The sequence below is a fragment of the Cherax quadricarinatus genome, chromosome 29 (genome assembly GCF_038502225.1).
Source record: "Cherax quadricarinatus isolate ZL_2023a chromosome 29, ASM3850222v1, whole genome shotgun sequence".
Lineage (NCBI taxonomy): Eukaryota > Metazoa > Arthropoda > Malacostraca > Decapoda > Parastacidae > Cherax > Cherax quadricarinatus.
In genome coordinates, this window is record NC_091320.1 from 21,230,002 (window position 1) to 21,249,804 (window position 19,803).

Here is a 19,803-nt window from a genome sequence, read left to right on the forward strand (position 1 = left end):
TTACCTATGACGTGTTACTTGTGTCCTGTTACCTGTGACCTGTTACTTGTGTCCTGTTACCTGTGACATGTTAATTGTGTCCTGTTACCTGTGATCTGTTGTGCCCTGTTACCTGTGAACTCTTACTTGTGTCCTGTTACCTGTGACCTGTTACTTGTGTTCTCTTACCCGTTACCTGTGTCCTGTTACCTGTGACCTGTTGCTTGTGTCCTGTTACCTGTGACCTGTAACTTGAGTCCTGTTACCTGTTACTTGTGACCTGTTACTTGTGTCCTGTTACCTGTGACCTGTTACTTGTGTCCTGTTACCTGCTGTGACCAGATCCCTTGAATACTTCTATACATACACGCACACTATCTCTTACAAACACACACACACACACACACACACACACACACACACACACACACACACACACACACACACACACACACACACACACACACACACACACACACACACACACACACACACACACACACACACACACACACTGGGAGTTAGAGCTCCAAAAAAGGGAGGAAGAGTGGGGAAGGAAGATAGTAGAGCTTGGTAAGAAAATGGAGGAGCGGATAGCTGAAGAGTGCAGGAAGTGGGAAGTACAGGTCTTAGCAGCAGAAGCTAGGATACAGTGCTTAGAAGAGAAACTGCAAAGCCTGAAACAGATTAGAGAGACAAATGACAATTCAGATGTGACATCAGGAAATTCAAAGTCAGGCGCAGACAAGGGGATGGTAAGCAACAACGGAGACATGCCGTACACGAAGGCCCTATCAGACCCACGTGGGGCCAGGGAAAAGACGATGAGCACACTAAGATCAAGTGACAGGTCCGAAGACAATGAAGGTTTGTTATATGCAGAGATTCTAACAGCCAACTGCAGTAGCAAGGGACAGCTGGTCAGGAAAGACAGTTCACTGAGAATAGAAGTTTCAGACATGACAGGGACTGAAGGCAAGAACATGTCAATGGAAGGAAATAAAATGCCTCAGAGGAAGCAGATGGAGACTCAGTGGGAGGAGGAAAGGGCGAGGTCAGTTTTTGTGTACGGGCTCCAAGAAGCCAAGGGGGCCAACTTTGAAGAAATAAAACAGGAGGAGAAAAAAATGATTGAAGGCATCATGAAAACAATAGGGGAGGGCAATATGACCCAGGTGACAAATTTTCTGAGAATTGGGTGGTTTGCGAGTGGAAGGATACGGCCTGTCAGAGTAACTTTCAAGGAAGAATCAGTTCGAACCAGGATTCTGCAAAAGAAAGCAAGACTGAGGGACAAAGAGGGGTACCAGAGAGTATACCTCGACCGCGACAGAACACAAGAAGAAAGGACTACACTGAAAGAGAGGGTACAGAGACGCAAGGAGGAACGAGAAGCAATGAAAATGAGCAGGACCCAGACAGAGGAGGAAGGGCAAACACACCCCACAGAATCTCCCACCAAAAGACTCCACCCGCGACATTCCCAAAGCAACTGAGCAACCTATACTACAACCCACTCACTGTTCCCTCTGCCACCAACCCCCATATCACAAACCTCACCCCAACAGCTGTCCCTTATGGGCATTCTGACCCCACCCCCATCAACACAAACCCCACCTACACCACAGCCCCATATAGGCCCCCACCAAGGCTCTCGCTCCCCCAACCCCAATATACTTGCATGACCACAATGATAGAAAAGAAACTAAAGGTTTGGTACACAAACGCGGATGGAATAACGAATAAACATGAGGAGTGGAATGAAAGAATCAGTGAAAATCCCCAGACATCATAGCAGTCACAGAAACAAAACTCGCTGAGACAATAACAGACACAATCTTCCCAACAGGATATCAGATCCTGAGGAAAGATAGAAGGAGTAGAGGGGGAGGAGGGGTTGCACTGCTCATAAAACACCAATGGGGATTTGAGGAAATGGAAGGCATGGACATGATTGGAGAAAGAGACTACATTGTAGGTACAATTCAGTCCGGAGAACATAAAGTAGTCATTGGAGTGATGTATAACCCACCACAGAACTGCAGGAGGCCAAGAGAGGAGTACGAAGAAAACAACAGGGTGATGGTGGACACACTGGCTGAGGTGGCAAGAAGAGCTCACTCGAGCAGAGCAAAGTTACTGGTAATGGGCGATTTCAACCACAGGGAGATCAACTAGGAAAACCTGGAGCCACATGGGGGTCCCGAAACACGGAGAGCCAAGATGATATATGTGGTACTTGAAAACCTCATGCATCAACATGTCAGGGACACAACCAGAGAGAGAGGGGAGGATGAGCCAGCAAGACTGGATCTTGTGTTCACCCTGAGCAGTTCAGACATTGAGGACATCACTTACGAGAGGCCCCTTGGAGCTAGCGATCATGTGGTTCTGAGTTTTGACTATATAGTAGAGTTACAAATGGAGAAGGTAACAGGAACTGAAGGGGACAGGCCAAACTATAAAAGGGGGGACTACACAGGTATGAGAAACTTCCTGCAGGAGGTTCAGTGGGACAGAGAAATGGTAGGAAAATCAGTAAACGAGATGATGGAATATGTGGCAACAAAGTGCAAGGAGGCAGAGGAAAGTTTTGTTCCCAAGGGAAACAGAAATAATAGGAAGACCAAAACGAGTCCTTGGTTTACCCGAAGGTGTAGGGAGGCAAAAACTAAGTGCAACAGAGAATGGAAAAGGTACAGGAGGCATAGGACCCAGGAAAACAAGGAGATTAGTAGAAGAGCCAGAAACGAGTATGCGCAGATAAGGAGGGAGGCCCAGCGACAGTATGAAAACGACATAGCATCGAAAGTCAAATCTGACCCGAAACTGCTGTATAGCCACATTAGGAGGAAGACAACAGTCAAGGACCAGGTGATAAGGCTGAGGAAAGAAGGTGGAGAACTCACAAGAAACGATCAAGAGGTATGTGAGGAGCTCAACACGAGATTTAAGGAAGTATTTACAGTAGAGACAGGAAGGACTCTGGGGGGACAGACCAGATGGGGACACCAACAAGGAATACACCAACAAGTGTTGGACGACATACATACAGATGAGGAGGAGGTGAAGAAACTGCTAAGGGACATCGATACCTCAAAGGCAATGGGACCGGACAACATCTCTCCGTGGGTCCTTAGAGAGGGAGCAGATATGTTGTGCATACCACTTACCACAATCTTCAACACATCCCTGGAAACTGGGCAACTACCTGAGGTATGGAAGACGGCAAATGTAGTTCCCATTTTCAAAAAAGGAGACAGAAAAGAGGCACTAAACTATAGACCTGTGTCATTGACGTGTATAGTATGCAAAATTATGGAGAAGATTATCAGGAGGAGAGTGGTGGAGCACCTGGAGCGGAACAGGAGTATAAATGCCAACCAGCACGGATTCACGGAAGGCAAATCCTGTGTCACAAACCTTCTGGAGTTTTATGATAAAATAACAGAAGTAAGACAAGAGAGAGAGGGGTGGGTTGATTGCATCTTCTTGGACTGCAAGAAGGCCTTTGACACAGTTCCTCACAAGAGATTAGTGCAGAAGCTAGAGCATCAGGCGCATATAACAGGAAGGGCACTGCAATGGATCAGAGAATACCTGACAGGGAGGCAACAACGAGTCATGGTACGTAATGATGTATCACAGTGGGCACCTGTGACGAGCGGGTCCCACAGGGGTCGGTCCTAGGACCAGTGCTATTTTTGGTATATGTGAACGACATGACGGAAGGGTTAGACTCAGAAGTGTCCCTGTTTGCAGATGATGTGAAGTTAATGAGGAGAATTAAATCTGATGAGGACCAGGCAGGACTTCAAAGAGACCTGGACAGACTGGACACCTGGTCCAGCAAATGGCTTCTCGAATTTAATCCTGCCAAATGCAAAGTCATGAAGATAGGGGAAGGGCACAGAAGACCACAGACAGAGTATAGGCTAGGTGGCCAAACACTGCAAACCTCACTCAAGGAGAAAGATCTTGGGGTGAGAATAACACAGAGCACATCTCCAGAAGCACACATCAACCAGATAACTGCTGCAGCATATGGGCGCCTGGCAAACCTGAGAACAGCATTCCGATACCTTAGTAAGGAATCATTCAAGACACTGTACACCGTGTATGTCAGGCCCATACTGGAGTATGCAGCACCTGTTTGGAACCCGCACTTGATAAAGCACGTCAAGAAACTAGAGAAAGTACAAAGGTTTGCAACAAGGTTAGTTCCAGAGCTAAGGGGAATGTCCTATGAAGAAAGATTAAGGGAAATCGGCCTGACGACACTGGAGGACAGGAGGGTCAGGGGAGACATGATAACGACATATAAAATACTGCGTGGAATAGACAAGGTGGACAAGGACAGGATGTTCCAGGGAGGGGACACAGAAACAAGAGGCCACAATTGGAAGTTGAAGACACAAATGAGTCAGAGAGATAGTAGGAAGTATTTCTTCAGTCATAGAGTTGTAAGGCAGTGGAATAGCCTAGAAAATGACGTAGTGGAGGCAGGAACCATACACAGTTTTAAGACGAGGTTTGATAAAGCTCATGGAGCGGGGAGAGAGAGGGCCTAGTAGCAACCGGTGAAGAGGCGGGGCCAGGAGCTAGGACTCGACCCCTGCAACCACAAATAGGTGAGTACAAATAGGTGAGTACACACACACAGACACACACACACACACACAAACACACACACACACACACACACACACACACACACACACACACACACACACACACACACACACACACACACACACCTTCAGTAGTGCAGATATCGAGGACATCACATATGAAAGACCCCTTGGGGCCAGTGACCATGTGGTTTTAAGCTTCGAATACACAGTAGAGCTACAAGTGGAGGGAGAAGCAGGAAGGCCAGGACGAATGAAGCCAAACTACAAGAAAGGGGACTACACAGGAATGAGGAACTACCTGAACGGGGTTCAGTGGGACAGAGAACTGGCAGGGAAGCCAGTTAATGAGATGATGGAATATGTAGCAACAAAATGCAAGGAGGCTGAGGAGAGGTTTGTACCCAAGGGTAACAGGAGTAATGAAAAAGCCAGGATGAGCCCATGGTTTACCCAAAGGTGCAGGGAGGCAAAAACCAAGTGTGCTAGGGAATGGAAGAAATATAGAAGGCAAAGGACCCAGGAGAATAAGGAGAACAGTCGTAGAGCCAGAAACGAATATGCACAGATAAGAAGGGAGGCCCAAAGACAATATGAAAATGACATAGCAGCGAAAGCCAAATCTGACCCGAAACTGTTGTACAGCCACATCAGGAGGAAAACAACAGTCAAGGACCAGGTAATCAGGCTAAGGAAGGAAGGAGGAGAGACAACAGGAAATGACCGTGAAGTATGTGAAGAACTCAACAAGAGATTCAAAGAAGTGTTCACAGAGGAGACAGAAGGGACTCCAGAAAGACGGAGAGGTGGGGCACACCACCAAGTGCTGGACACAGTGCACACAACCGAGGAAGAAGTGAAGAGGCTTCTGAGTGAGCTAGATACCTCAAAGGCAATGGGGCCAGATAACATCTCCCCATGGGTATTGAGAGAGGGAGCAGAGGTGCTATGTGTACCCCTAACAACAATATTCAATACATCTATCGAAACAGGGAGATTGCCTGAGGCATGGAAGACAGCAAATGTAGTCCCAATCTTTAAAAAAGGAGACAGACATGAAGCATTAAACTACAGACCAGTGTCACTGACATGTATAGTATGCAAAATCATGGAGAAGATTATCAGGAGAAGAGTGGTGGAACACCTAGAAAGGAATGATCTCATCAACAGCAGCCAGCATGGTTTCAGGGACGGGAAATCCTGTGTCACAAACCTACTGGAGTTCTACGACATGGTGACAGCAGTAAGACAAGAGAGAGAGGGGTGGGTGGATTGCATTTTCTTGGACTGCAAGAAGGCGTTTGACACAGTTCCACACAAGAGATTGGTGCAAAAACTGGAGGACCAAGCAGGGATAACAGGGAAGGCACTACAATGGATCAGGGAATACTTGTCAGGAAGACAGCAGCGAGTCATGGTACGTGGCGAGGTGTCAGAGTGGGCACCTGTGACCAGCGGGGTCCCGCAGGGGTCAGTCCTAGGACCAGTGCTGTTTCTGGTATTTGTGAACGACATGACGGAAGGAATAGACTCTGAGGTGTCCCTGTTTGCAGATGACGTGAAGTTGATGAGAAGAATACACTCGATCGAAGACCAGGCAGAACTACAAAGGGATCTGGACAGGCTGCAGACCTGGTCCAGCAATTGGCTCCTGGAGTTCAATCCCACCAAGTGCAAAGTCATGAAGATTGGGGAAGGGCAAAGAAGGCCGCAGACGGAGTACAGCCTAGGGGGTCAGAGACTACAAACCTCACTCAAGGAAAAAGATCTTGGGGTGAGTATAACACCAGGCACATCTCCTGAAGCGCACATCAACCAAATAACTGCTGCAGCATACGGGCGCCTAGCAAATCTCAGAACAGCATTCCGACATCTTAATAAGGAATCGTTCAGGACCCTGTACACCGTATACGTTAGGCCCATATTGGAGTATGCGGCACCAGCTTGGAACCCACACCTAGCCAAGCACGTAAAGAAACTAGAGAAAGTGCAAAGGTTTGCAACAAGACTAGTCCCAGAGCTAAGAGGTATGTCCTACGAGGAGAGGTTAAGGGAAATCAACCTGACGACACTGGAGGACAGGAGAGATAGGGGGGACATGATAACGACATACAAAATACTGAGGGGAATTGACAAGGTGGACAAAGACAGGATGTTCCAGAGATTGGACACAGTAACAAGGGGACACAGTTGGAAGCTAAAGACACAGATGAATCACAGGGATGTTAGGAAGTATTTCTTCAGCCACAGAGTAGTCAGTAAGTGGAATAGTTTGGGAAGCGATGTAGTGGAGGCAGGATCCATACATAGCTTTAAGCAGAGGTATGATAAAGCTCACGGCTCGGGGAGAGTGACCTAGTAGCGATCAGTGAAGAGGCGGGGCCAGGAGCTCGGACTCGACCCCCGCAACCTCAACTAGGTGAGTACAACTAGGTGAGTACACACACACACACACACTCAGGAAGTGGAATAGTTTGGGAAGCGATGTAGTGGCAGGATCCATTCATAGCTTTAAGAAGAGGTATGATAAAGCTCATGGTGCAGGGAGAGTGACCCAGTAGCGACCAATGAAGAAGCGGGGCCAGGAGCTATGAATCGACCCTTGCAACCAAAACTAGGTGAGTACAACTAGTACACACAAACACACACAGGTTGGGCTTCCTATTTCCTGATATCGAGAGAGGGAGAGAGAGAGAGAGAGAGAGAGAGAGAGAGAGAGAGAGAGAGAGAGAGAGAGAGAGAGAGAGAGCAAGAGAGAGAGAGAGAGAGAGAGAGAGTACAAGACAAACCCCTTGGCTCAGAACGTAACCGAGCAGATATATCATAATCTACACCTGGAAGATACGGGAGCAATTTACGCCAAACCTACACACTGACATCACTGTTTTTGATCAGGCTTGGTAGACAGTGCAGGATAACTTGGTAGACAGTGCAGGATAACTTGGTAGACAGTGCAGGATAACTTGGTAGACAGTGCAGGATAACTTGGTAGACAGTGCAGGATAACTTGGTAGACAGTGCAGGATAACTTGGTAGACAGTGCAGGATAACTTGGTAGACAGTGCAGGATAACTTGGTAGACAGTGCAGGATAACTTGGTAGACAGTGCAGGATAATTTGGTAGACAGTGCAGGATAACTTGGTAGACAGTGCAGGATAACTTGATAGACAGTGCAGGATAACTTGGTAGACAGTGCAGGATAACTTGGTAGACAGTGCAGGATAACTTGGTAGACAGTGCAGGATAACTTGGTAGACAGTGCAGGATAACTTGGTAGACAGTGCAGGATAACTTGGTAGACAGTGCAGGATAACTTGGTAGACAGTGCAGGTTAACTTGGTAGACAGTGCAGGATAACTTGGTAGACAGTGCAGGACAACTTGGTAGACGGTGCAGGATAACTTGGTAGACAGTGCAGGACAACTTGGTAGACAGTGCAGGACAACTTGGTAGACGGTGCAGGATAACTTGGTAGACAGTGCAGGATAACTTGGTAGACGGTGCAGGATAACTTGGTAGACAGTGCAGGATAACTTGGTAGACAGTGCAGGATAACTTGGTAGACAGTGCAGGATAACTTGGTAGACAGTGCAGGATAACTTGGTAGACAGTGCAGGATAACTTGGTAGACAGTGCAGGATAACTTGGTAGACAGTGCAGGATAACTTGGTAGACAGTGCAGGATAACTTGGTAGACAGTGCAGGATAACTTGGTAGACAGTGCAGGATAACTTGGTAGACAGTGCAGGATAACTTGGTAGACAGTGCAGGTTAACTTGGTAGACAGTGCAGGATAACTTGGTAGACAGTGCAGGATAACTTGGTAGACAGTGCAGGATAACTTGGTAGACAGTGCAGGATAACTTGGTAGACAGTGCAGGATAACTTGGTAGACAGTGCAGGATAACTTGGTAGACAGTGCAGGATAACTTGGTAGACAGTGCAGGATAACTCCAATGAAAAGTAAGGAACGTTCCTGACCTACTGACCTGATACCTTTCTTGTTACTATACTCTTCTGTAACCCCCCTGCCCTCCACTTAACCCTCCTTCCCTCCACTTAACCTTTCTTCCCTCCACTTAACCCTCCTTCCCTCCACCTTACCCTCCTTCCCTCCACTTAACCCTCTTTCCCTCCATCTTTCCTAATGAGTGGTCAAAATTTCTTTTACTTCATCCTCCTGGTCAAAATCTCCCTCTTTCTCCATCCCCCCGGGTAAAATCTTCCTCTTTGTCCGGAAGTCTCCCTGGTCAATATTTTTATCCCCTTACATCACTCTCCCTGGTCAGTATCTCTCTCCTCTTACATCTGTCTCCCTGGTCAATATCTTTCCTCCTACATGTCTCCTTGGTCAATATCTCTCTCCCTTATATCTATCTCCCTGGTCAATATCTTCCTCTGCTTATTTTGTTTAACACATGCGGAACTGATTAGTTAGACACATATACAACACCTAGGTATTTGCATTAAGAAAGATACCTGGTTATCTTTCATAACAATGGTACTCCGGTATTGTCCATGTGTGTTATTCTTGCTACGAGCGGAGTTCCTTACACCAGTGTTGCTGGTAGTCAGCTGACCGAGTGTAAACAATATCAGCTGACAGATGGTAAATATTAACAGCTGACTGCAGCCTTGTTCATCAAGTGTCACCCACGGGTGTCCCAGCTTAGCCTGACACATTTCAACACTCTATGAGCACCATCCTGCGTGATGGAATATGACAGGGTAAATATAGTTTGCTTTTGTTGTTCCCGCTGTGTATCTGGATATAGAATAGTGTAACGGCGTACTGTTGATGTGTACCATATTCTTTTTTTTTTTTGCGAAAAAAATCCCATCCTTCATAAATCATAACAATGGAAATACGTCGCATCGATTGACACTATTTGGTAATTCTGAGTTAAATCTATATCGTGTACTTTTTATGTCCTCGTAATGTGTGTCCTCAGGACCATTGTGAACAAGGAATTGTACTGTGTACTCAAAGACTAAATACTCACTCACTTACTCACTCACTCACTCACACACACACACACACACACACACACACACACACACACACACACACACACACACACACACAACAAGACTAGTCCCAGAGCTACGGGGATTGTCCTACGAAGAAAGGTTGAGGGAAATCGGCCTGACGACACTGGAGGCCAGGAGGGTCAGGGGAGACATGATAACGACATAAAAAATACTGCGCGGAACAGACGAGGTGGACAAAGACGGGATGTTCCAGAGATGGGACACAGACACAAGAGGTCACAATTGGAAGTTGAAGACTCAGATGAATCAAAGGGATGTTAGGAAGTATTTCTTCAGTCATAGAGTAGTCAGGCCGTGGAATAGCCTAGAAAGTGACGTAGTGGAGGCGGGAACCATACATAGTTTTAAGGCGAGGTATGATAAAGCTCATGGAGCAGGGAGAGAGAGGACCTAGGAGCAATCAGTGAAGAGGCGGGGCCAGGGGCTATGAATCGACCCCTGCAACCACAAATAGGTGAGTACAAATAGGTGAGTACACACACACACACACACACACACACACAACACAACACACACACACACACACACACACACTAACACACACAACACACACACACACACACACACACACACACACACACACACACACACACACACACACACACACACACACACACACACACACCACAGGAGAGTGGTGGAGCACCTGGAAAGAAACAAGTGTATAATCGACAACCAGCATGGTTTCAGGGAAGAAAAATCCTGTTACAAACCTACTGGAGTTTTATGACAAGGTGACAGAAGTAAGACGAAAGAGAGAGGGGTGGATAGACTGCATTTTCTTGGACTGAAAGAAGGCCTTCGACACAGTTCCTCACAAGAGGTTAATGCAAAAGCTAGAGGATCAGGCACACATAACAGGAAAGGCACTGCAATGGATCAGAGAATATCTGACAGGGAGGAAACAACGAGTCATGGTACGCGACGAGGTGTCAGAGTGGGCGCCTGTGACAAGCGGGGTCTCACAGGGGTCAGTCCTAGGACCTGTGCTGTTTTTGGTACATGTTAATGACATAACGGAAGGGATAGACTCAGAAGTGTCCTTGTTTGCATGATGTTTGCAGATGATGTTAAGTTAATGAGGAGAATCAAATCGGACGAGGATCAGGCAGGACTACAAAGAGACCTGGACAGGCTACAAGCCTGGTCCAGCAACTGGTTCCTTGAATTTAACCCTGCCAAATGCAAAGTCATGAAGATCGGGGAAGGCAAAGAAGACCGCAGACACAATATAGTTTAGATGGCCAAAGACTGCAAGCCTCACTCAAGGAAAAAGCTGTTGGGGTGAGTATAACACCGAGCATATCTCCTGAGGCGCACATCAGTCAGATAACTGCTGCAGCATACGGGCGCCTGGCAAACCTAAGGATAGCATTCCGATACCTCAGTAAGGAATCATTCAAGACTCTGTACACCATTTACGTCAGGCCCATACTAGTTTAGAATCCACACCTAGTCAAGCACGTCAATAAATTAAAGAAAGTGCAAAGGTTTGCAACAAGACTAGTCCCAGAGCTACGGGGATTGTCCTATGAAGAAAGGTTAAGGGAAATAGGCCTGACGACACTGTAGGACAGGAGGGTCAGGGGAGACATGATAATAATATATAAAATACTGCGCCGAATAGACAAGGCACAGAGAGATGGGACACAGAAACAAGAAGTCACAATTGGAAGTTGAAGACTCAGATGAATCAAAGGGATGTTAGGAAATATTTCTTCAGTCATAGAGCAGTCAAGCCGTGGAATAGCCTAGAAAGTGACGTAGTGGAGGCAGGAACCATACATAGTTTTAAGGCGAGGTTTGATAAAGCTCATGGAGCAGGGAGAGAGAGAACCCAGTAGCAACCGGTGAAGAGGCGGGGCCAGGAGCTATGACTCGACCCCTGCAACCACAACTAGGTGAGTACACACCAGCTTTCTCAATCATTCACTCTCTTCCTCACAACAACATTTCGCTTCAAATGTTAACACAAAGGTTAGTGTGACTCTGGAGTATAACACAAAGGTTAGAGTGACTCTGGAGTATAACACAAAGGTTAGTGTGACTCTGGAGTATAACACAAAGGTTAGAGTGACTCTGGAGTATAACACAAAGGTTAGTGTGACTCTGGAGTATAACACAAAGGTTAGTGTGACTCTGGAGTATAACACAAAGGTTAGAGTGACTCTGGAGTATAACACAAAGGTTAGTGTGACTCTGGAGTATAACACAAAGGTTAGTGTGACTCTGGAGTATAACACAAAGGTTAGTGTGACTCTGGAGTATAACACAAAGGTTAATGTGACTCTGGAGTATAACACAAAGGTTAGTGTGACTCTGGAGTATAACACAAAGGTTAGAGTGACTCTGGAGTATAACACAAAGGTTAGTGTGACTCTGGAGTATAACACAAAGGTTAATGTGACTCTGGAGTATAACACAAAGGTTAGTGTGACTCTGGAGTATAACACAAAGGTTAATGTGACTCTGGAGTATAACACAAAGGTTAGTGTGACTCTGGAGTATAACACAAAGGTTAATGTGACTCTGGAGTATAACACAAAGGTTAATGTGACTCTGGAGTATAACACAAAGGTTAATGTGACTCTGGAGTATAACACAAAGGTTAGTGTGACTCTGGAGTATAACACAAAGGTTAATGTGACTCTGGAGTATAACACAAAGGTTAGTGTGACTCTGGAGTATAACACAAAGGTTAGTGTGACTCTGGAGTATAACACAAAGGTTAGTGTGACTCTGGAGTATAACACAAAGGTTAGTGTGACTCTGGAGTATAACACAAAGGTTAATGTGACTCTGGAGTATAACACAAAGGTTAGTGTGACTCTGGAGTATAACACAAAGGTTAGTGTGACTCTGGAGTATAACACAAAGGTTAATGTGACTCTGGAGTATAACACAAAGGTTAGTGTGACTCTGGAGTATAACACAAAGGTTCGTGTGACTCTGGAGTATAACACAAAGGTTAGTGTGACTCTGGAGTATAACACAAAGGTTAATGTGACTCTGGAGTATAACACAAAGGTTAGTGTGACTCTGGAGTATAACACAAAGGTTCGTGTGACTCTGGAGTATAACACAAAGGTTAGTGTTACTCTGGAGTATAACACAAAGGTTAATGTGACTCTGGAGTATAACACAAAGGTTAGTGTGACTCTGGAGTATAACACAAAGGTTCGTGTGACTCTGGAGTATAACACAAAGGTTAGTGTGACTCTGGAGTATAACACAAAGGTTAATGTGACTCTGGAGTATAACACAAAGGTTAGTGTGACTCTGGAGTATAACACAAAGGTTCGTGTGACTCTGGAGTATAACACAAAGGTTAGTGTGACTCTGGAGTATAACACAAAGGTTAATGTGACTCTGGAGTATAACACAAAGGTTAGTGTGACTCTGGAGTATAACACAAAGGTTCGTGTGACTCTGGAGTATAACACAAAGGTTAGTGTGACTCTGGAGTATAACACAAAGGTTAGTGTGACTCTGGAGTATAACACAAAGGTTCGTGTGACTCTGGAGTATAACACAAAGGTTAATGTAACTCTGGAGTATAACACAAAGGTTAGTGTGACTCTGGAGTATAACACAAAGGTTAGTGTGACTCCCTGTAGTATAACACAAAGGTTAATGTGACTCCCTGTAGTATAACACAAAGGTTAATATGACTCTGGAGTATAACACAAAGGTTAGTGTGACTCTGGAGTATAACACAAAGGTTAGTGTGACTCCCTGTAGTATAACACAAAGGTTAATGTGACTCCCTGGAGTATAACACAAAAGTTAGTGTGACTCTGGAGTATAACACAAAGGTTAGTGTGACTGGAGTATAACACAAAGGTTGATGTGACTCTGGAGCATAACACAAAGACTGGAGTGACTCTGGAGTATAACAGAAAGGTTAGTGTGACTTTGGAGTATAACACAAAGGTTGGAGTGACTCTGGAGTATAACACAAAGGTTAGAGTGATTCATGGAGTATAACACAAAGGTTGGAGTGACTATGGAGTATAACACAAAGGTTAGAGTGATTCCATGAAGAATAACACAAAGGTTGGAGTGATTCTGGAGTATAACACAATGGTTGGAGTGACTCTGGAGTATAACACAAAGGTTCGAGTAACTCTGGAGTATAACACAAAGGTTGGAATGACTCTGTATTAGTACACAAAGATTAATGTGACTCCCTGTAGTATAACACAGAGGTGTGGCCAGTGTGGCCAGGCTGAGGTAATCAGTGTGGCCCGGTGCTGATGGCTCAGTATTAAACCTGTGGGGCCACTACCTGACCTGGCCAACGACACCCTTATAGCAGTCATCAGTCCTGGAGGAGGAGGTGGTGGGGGAAGGTAGAGGTGGGAGTAGGGGGAGGTTGAGGTGGGAGAAGGAGGAGGTGGGGGTGGGGGAAGTAGGAGGAAGAGGTTTAGGAGGTGGAGAAGAATAAGAAGAAAAAGAAGAAGAAGAAGAAGAAGAAGAAGAAGAAGAAGAAGAAGAAGAAGAAGAAGAAGAAGAAGAAGGAGAGAGAGAGAGAGAGAGAGAGAGAGAGAGAGAGAGAGAGAGAGAGAGAGAGAGAGAGAGAGAGAGAGAGAGAGAGAGAGAGAGAGAGAGAGAGAGAGAGAGAAGGTGAGGGAGGGGACGGAGGACAGAGAAAGACATGTGGCGGAGAGACGGAATAACTGTCTGGGGAAGTACAAAAAAAAAGGTGGGTGACAGGGATGGCGGAGCAAGAGAAAGTGGAGAGTAAGGAGAGAGTAAGTGGAGAGTAAGGAGAGAGTAAGTGGAGAGTAAGGAGAGAGTAAGGAGAGAGTAAGGGGAGAGTAAGGAGAGAGTAAGTGGAGAGTAAGGAGAGAGTAAGGAGAGAGTAAGTGGAGAGTAAGGAGAGAGTAAGGAGAGAGTAAGGGGAGAGTAAGGAGAGAGTAAGGAGAGAGTAAGGGGAGAGTAAGGAGAGAGTAAGTGGAGAGTAAGGAGAGAGTAAGGAGAGAGTAAGTGGAGAGTAAGGGGAGAGTAAGGAGAGAGTAAGTGGAGAGTAAGGGGAGAGTAAGGAGAGAGTAAGTGGAGAGTAAGGAGAGAGTAAGGGGAGAGTAAGGAGAGAGTAAGTGGAGAGTAAGGAGAGAGTAAGGAGAGAGTAAGGGGAGAGTAAGGAGAGAGCAAGTGGAGAGTAAGGGGAGAGTAAGGAGAGAGTAAGTGGAGAGTAAGGAGAGAGTAAGGAGAGAGTAAGTGGAGAGTAAGGAGAGAGTAAGGAGAGAGTAAGGGGAGAGTAAGGAGAGAGTAAGTGGAGAGTAAGGGGAGAATAAGGAGAGAGTAAGTGGAGAGTAAGGGGAGAGTAAGGAGAGAGTAAGTGGAGAGTAAGGGGAGAGTAAGGAGAGAGTAAGTGGAGAGTAAGGGGAGAGTAAGGAGAGAGTAAGTGGAGAGTAAGGGGAGAGTAAGGAGAGAGTAAGGGGAGAATAAGGAGAGAGTAAGGGGAGAGTAAATAGAGAGTAAGGAGAGTAAATATGAGAGGAGTAGAGAGAGAGGAGAGTAAGGGAGAGAGTAAGGAGAGAGGTAAGAGGAGTAAGGTGGAGGAGGTAAGGAGAGTAAGGGAGAGTAGAGAGTAAGGGAGAGTAAGGAGAGAGTAAGGAGAGTAAGGGAGGAGAAGGGAGAGAGAGGAGTGGAGAGGAGTAGGAGAGTGAGAGGCAAGGAGAGTGAATGGGAGAAGGAGGGGAGGTAAGGAGAGATGGTGGAGGTAAGGGGAGAGTAAGGAGAGAAGTGGAGAGTAAGGAGAGAGGTAGGAGAGAGTAGGAGAGTAAGGAGAGAGTAAGTATGGAGTAAGGAGAGAGTAGAGGAGGAGGGGAGAGTGATGGAGGAGAGGAGAGAGTAAGGGAGAGTAAGGAGAGAGTAAGGAGTAAGGAGAGGAGTAAGGAGAGAGTAAGGAGAGTAAGAGAGAGGAGAGAGTGGAAGGGGAGTAAGGAGTAAGGAGTAAGGTGGAGTAAGGGGAGAATAAGGAGAGAGTAAGAGGAGGAGTAAGGAGGGAGGTAAGGAGAGTAAGTAGGAGTGGGGAGAGTAAGGGAGAGTAAGTGAGTAAGGGAGAGTAAGGAGAGAGAAGTGGAGGAGTAGGGGAGTAAGGAAGGAGGAGTAAGGGAGAATAAGGAGAGAGTAATGAGTAAATGAGAGTAGGAGAGGTAAGGAGAGTATAGAGTAAGTGAGTAGGAGAGTAGGAGTAAGGAGGAGAAGTGGGAGGAGTAAGGGAGAGAGTAAGGAGAGTAAGGGGAGAGTGGAGAGAGTAAGTGGAGAGAGGGAGAATGGAGAGAGTAAGGAGGAGTAGGGAGTAAGGAGAGAGCAAGTGGAGTAAGGGAGATAAGGAGAGTAAGTAGAGGGGAGAGTGGAGAGAGTGGGAAGAGGAGAGTAGAAGTGAAGGAGAAGTAAGGAGAGAAGTGGGAGAGAGTGGGGGAGGGAGTAAATGAGAGTAAGGAGAGAGTGGAAGGAGAGAGGAGAGGAGTAAGGGGAGATAATGGAGAGTAAGGAGAGAAGTAAGAGATAATAGAGAGTAATGGAGAATGGAGGAGAGTAAGGGAGAGTGGGAGAGGTAAGGAGCAAGGAGGAGGGGAGAGGGAGTGGGGAGTAGTGGAGGAGAGAGGAGAGAAGGCAAGGGGAGGGAGGTGAGTAGTAGAGTAAGGGAGTGGAAGGGAGGCAAGGGAAGGAGTAGAGGAGAGTAAGGGAGAGTAGGGGGAGGCAAGGGGAGAGAGTAGGGAGTAAGGGAGAGAGTGGAAGGGAGAGCAAGGAGAGGAAGGGGAGTAGGGAGGGAGAGTAGGGAGGCAGGGGCAGGGAGTAAGGGGAGAGCAAGGAGAGGCAGGGAGTATGAGGGGAGAAGTGGAGAGCAAGGAGGAGAGTATGGGGAGAGCAAGGAGAGTAAGGGAGCAAGGGAGATAAGGGGAGAGGTGGAGTGGTAGAGAGGGAGAGGGGAGGGGCAAGGGAGGTAAGGGAGAGTGGGGAGGAGGCAAGGGAGGGAGTAAGGGAGAGTAAGGGAGAGAAGGGAGAAGGGGACAGTAAGGGGAGAGTAAGGGGAGAGTAAGGGGACAGCAAGGGGAGAGGAAGGGGAGAGCAAGGGGAGAGCAACGGGAGAGCAAGGGGAGAGTAAGGTGAGAGCAAGGGGAGAGTAAGGGGAGAGCAAGGGGAGAGTAAGGTGAGAGGAAGGGAAGAGTAAGGGGAGAGTAAGGGGAGAGTAAGGGAAGAGAAAAATGAAAAGCGAGATATGAAGCGAGACAAATGGAGGGTAGAAGCTTAATTTAGATCCCCTATTTCTAAACCCCATCCCCCTCCGTCACTTCCTCCTTCACACCCTCCTTCACTTCCTCCTTCACACCCTCCTTCACACCCTCCTTCACTTCCTCCTTCACACCCTCCTTCACACTCCTTCACACCCTCCTTCACACCCTCCTTCACTTCCTCCTTCACACCCTCCTTCACACCCTCCTTCACACCCTCCTTCACTTCCTCCTTCACACTCCTTCACACTCCTTCACACCCTCCTTCACACTCCTTCACTTCCTCCTTCACACTCCTTCACTTCCTCCTTCACACTCCTTCACACTCCTTCACTTCCTCCTTCACACTCCTTCACACCCTCCTTCACACCCTCCTTCACACCCTCCTTCACACCCTCCTTCACTTCCTCCTTCACACCCTCCTTCACACCCTCCTTCACTTCCTCCTTCACACCCTCCTTCACACCCTCCTTCACACCCTCCTTCACTCTTTCGTTCACACACTCCTTCACACTCTCCTTCACTCCCTCCTTCACACCCTCCTTCACACCCTCCTTCACACCCTCCTTCACACCCTCCTTCACACCCTCCTTCACTTCCTCCTTCACACCCTCCTTCACACCCTCCTTCACACCCTCCTTCACTTCCTCCTTCACACCCTCCTTCACACTCCTTCACACCCTCCTTCACACCCTCCTTCACACCCTCCTTCACACCCTCCTTCACACCCTCCTTCACTCCCTCCTTCACTCCCTCCTTCACACCCTCCTTCACACCCTCCTTCACTCCCTCCTTCACACCCTCCTTCACTCCCTCCTTCACACCCTCCTTCACTCCCTCCTTCACACCCTCCTTCACTCCCTCCTTCACACCCTCCTTCACACCCTCCTTCACACCCTCCTTCACACTCCTTCACTTCCTCCTTCACACTCCTTCACTCCCTCCTTCACACCCTCCTTCACTCCCTCCTTCACACCCTCCTTCACACCCTCCTTCACCCCCTCCTTCACACCCTCCTTCACTCCCTCCTTCACACCCTCCTTCACTCCCTCCTTCACACCCTCCTTCACTCCCTTCTTCACTCCTTCCTTCACTCCCTCCTTCACACCCTCCTTCACTCCCTCCTTCACACCCTCCTTCACACCCTCCTTCACTCCCTCCTTCACACCCTCCTTCACTCCCTCCTTCACACCCTCCTTCACTCCCTCCTTCACTCCCTTCACACCCTCCTTCAAACCCTCCTTCACTCCTTCACACCCTCCTTCACTCCCTCCTTCACACCTTCCTTCACTCACTACTTCACTCTCTCCTTCACACCATCCTTCAGTCTCCTTCACACCCTCCTTCACTCCCTCCTTCACACCCTCCTTCAGTCCCTCCTTCACACCCTCCTTCAGTCCCTCCTTCACACCCTCCTTCACTTCCTCCTTCACTCCCTCCTTCACTCCCTCCTTCACACCCTCCTTCACTCCCTCCTTCACACCCTTCTTCACCTCCTTCACACCCTCATTCACTCCTTCCTTCACACCCTCCTTCATTCCCTCCTTCACACCCTCCTTCACTCCCTCCTTCACACCCTCCTTCACTCCCTCCTTCACACCCTCCTTCACACCCTCCTTCACACCCTCCTTCACTCCCTCCTTCACACCCTCCTTCACACCCTCCTTCACACCCTCCTTCACTCCCTCCTTCACACCCTCCTTCACTCCCTCCTTCACACCCTCCTTCACTCCTTCACACACTCCTTCATTCCCTCCTTCACACCCTCCTTCACTCCCTCCTTCACTCCCTCCTTCACACACTCCTTCACTCCCTCCTTCACACCTTCCTTCACTCCCTCCTTCACACCCTCCTTCACTCCCTCCTTCACACCCACTTTCACACCCACCTTCATTCCTTCTTTCACACGCTCCATCACACCCTCCACACACTCCTTCACACACTCCTTCACTCCCTCCTTCATTCCCTCCTTCACACCCTCCTTCACTCACTCCTTCACACACTCCTTCACTCCCTCCTTCATACCCTCCTTCACTCATTCGTTCACACCTTCACACCCTCCTTCACACCCTCCTTCACACCCTCCTTCACTCCCTCCTTCACACCCTCCTTCACACCCTCCTTCACACCCTCCTTCACTCCCTCCTTCACACCCTCCTTCACACCCTCCTTCACACCCTCCTTCACACCCTCCTTCACACCCTCCTTCACACCCTCCTTCACACCCTCCTTCACACCCTCCTTCACACCCTCCTTCACACCCTCCTTCACACCCTCCTTCACTCCCTCCTTCACACCCTCCTTCACTCCCTCCTTCACACCCTCCTTCACACCCTCCTTCACACCCGCCTTCACACCCTCCTTCACACCCTCCTTCACACCCTCCTTCACTCCCTCCTTCACACCCTCCTTCACACCCTCCTTCACTCCCTCCTTCACACCCTCCTTCACACCCTCCTTCATTCCCTCCTTCACACCCTCCTTCACACCCTCCTTCACTCCCTCCTTCACACCCTCCTTCACTCCCTTCTTCACACCCTCCTTCACACCCTCCTTCAGTCCCTCCTTCACACTTTCCTTCACGCCCTCCTTCACTCCCTTCACACACTCCTTCACTCCCTCCTTCACACCCTCCTTCACACCCTCCTTCACTCCCTCCTTCACACCCTCCTTCACACCCTCCTTCACACCCTCCTTCACTTCCTCCTTCACACCCTCCTTCACACTCCTTCACTTCCTCCTTCACACCCTCCTTCACTTCCTCCTTCACACCCTCCTTCACTTCCTCCTTCACACCCTCCTTCACTTCCTCCTTCACACTCCTTCACTTCCTCCTTCACACCCTCCTTCACTTCCTCCTTCACACCCTCCTTCACTTCCTCCTTCACACCCTCCT

At 48.0% G+C, this 19,803-nt stretch overlaps 1 protein-coding gene across 5 annotated transcripts in view; it reads right to left on the minus strand.

Annotated features, from left to right (window-relative positions):
* Gel (Gelsolin) overlaps positions 1 to 19,803 on the minus strand; it is a 534,558-nt gene that overhangs the window by 341,913 nt on the left and 172,842 nt on the right. The window lies entirely within an intron of this gene.